The sequence below is a fragment of the Oncorhynchus nerka genome, linkage group LG22, assembly GCF_034236695.1.
Source record: "Oncorhynchus nerka isolate Pitt River linkage group LG22, Oner_Uvic_2.0, whole genome shotgun sequence".
NCBI classification, from domain to species: Eukaryota; Metazoa; Chordata; class Actinopteri; order Salmoniformes; family Salmonidae; genus Oncorhynchus; species Oncorhynchus nerka.
In genome coordinates, this window is record NC_088417.1 from 5,905,841 (window position 1) to 5,908,340 (window position 2,500).

Genomic DNA, 2,500 nt, shown 5'->3' on the forward strand with positions numbered 1-2,500 from the left:
TTGATGGTGATGATGATGTGATGATGTGGTGATGATGATGTGGTGATGATGTGGTGATGATGATGTGATGATGATGATGATGATGATGATGATGATGATGATGATGTGATGTGATGATGATGATGGTGATGATGTGGTGATGATGATGTGATGATGTGGATGATGATGTGGTGATGATGATGTGGTGATGATGTGGTGATGATGTGTGATGTGGTGATGTGGTGATGATGATGTGGTGATGGTGATGATGGTGATGATGTGGTGATGATGTGGTGATGATGATGGTGATGATGATGTGGTGATGTGGTGATGATGATGTGGTGATGTGGTGATGATGATGGTGATGTGGTGATGATGATGGTGATGATGATGTGGTGATGATGATGTGGTGATGTGGTGATGATGATGATGATGTGGTGATGATGATGTGGTGATGTGGTGATGTGGTGATGTGGTGATGATGATGATGATGTGATGATGATGTGATGATGATGTGGTGATGATGTGGTGATGATGATGTGGTGATGATGTGGTGATGATGATGTGATGATGATGTGGTGATGATGATGTGATGATGATGTGGTGATGATGATGTGGTGATGATGATGATGTGGTGATGATGATGTGGTGATGATGTGGTGATGATGTGATGATGATGTGGTGATGATGATGTGGTGATGATGTGGTGATGATGTGGTGATGATGATGTGGTGATGATGATGTGGTGATGATGATGTGGTGATGATGTGGTGATGATGTGGTGATGATGATGTGGTGATGATGATGTGGATGATGTGGTGATGATGATGTGGTGATGATGATGTGGTGATGATGGTGATGATGATGATGATGTGATGATGATGTGGGATGATGGTGATGATGATGTGGTGATGATGATGTGATGATGTGGTGATGATGATGTGGTGATGATGATGTGGTGATGATGTGGTGATGATGATGTGGTGATGATGTGGTGATGATGATGTGGTGATGATGATGTGGTGATGTGGTGATGATGATGTGGTGATGATGATGTGGTGATGATGTGGTGATGATGTGGTGATGATGATGTGATGATGATGTGGTGATGATGATGTGGTGATGATGATGTGGTGATGATGATGATGATGATGATGATGATGATGATGATGTGATGATGATGATGTGGTGATGATGTGATGATGATGTGGTGATGATGTGGTGATGATGTGGTGATGATGTGATGTGATGATGATGATGTGGTGATGTGGTGATGATGATGTGGTGATGATGATGTGTGATGATGATGATGATGATGATGATGTGATGATGATGATGATGTGATGATGATGGTGATGATGATGTGATGATGATGTGGTGATGATGTGGTGATGATGTGGTGATGTGGTGATGATGTGGTGATGTGGTGATGTGATGATGTGGTGATGATGATGATGATGTGATGATGATGTGATGATGATGTGGTGATGATGTGGTGATGATGATGTGGTGATGATGTGGTGATGATGATGATGTGATGATGATGTGGTGATGATGTGGTGATGATGATGTGGTGATGATGTGGTGATGATGATGTGGTGATGATGATGTGGTGATGATGATGTGGTGATGATGATGTGGTGATGATGATGATGATGATGATGATGATGATGATGTGGTGATGATGATGTGATGATGATGTGGTGATGATGATGATGGTGATGATGATGTGGTGATGATGATGTGATGATGATGTGGTGATGATGATGATGATGATGATGATGATGATGGTGATGATGATGTGATGATGATGTGGTGATGATGGTGATGATGATGTGATGTGGTGATGATGATGATGTGGTGATGATGATGTGGTGATGATGATGTGGTGATGATGATGTGGTGATGTGGTGATGATGATGGGTGATGATGGTGATGATGATGTGGTGATGATGTGGTGATGTGGTGATGATGATGTGGTGATGATGATGTGATGATGATGTGGTGATGATGATGTGGTGATGATGATGTGGTGATGATGATGTGGTGATGTGGTGATGATGATGTGGTGATGATGATGTGGTGATGATGTGTGATGTGGTGATGATGATGTGGTGATGTGGTGATGATGATGTGGTGATGATGATGTGGTGATGATGATGTGGTGATGTGGTGATGATGATGTGGTGATGATGATGTGGTGATGTGGTGATGATGATGTGGTGATGATGATGTGATGATGATGTGATGATGATGTCGTGATGATGATGATGATGATGTGGTGATGATGATGTGGTGATGTGGTGATGATGATGTGGTGATGATGATGTGGTGATGTGGTGTGATGATGATGATGTGGTGATGATGATGATGGTGATGATGTGGTGATGATGATGATGATGATGATGATGATGATGTGGTGATGATGATGTGATGATGATGTGGTGATGATGATGTGGTGATGATGTGGTGATGATGTGGTGATGATGATGTGGTGATGATGATGTGGTGATGATGTGGT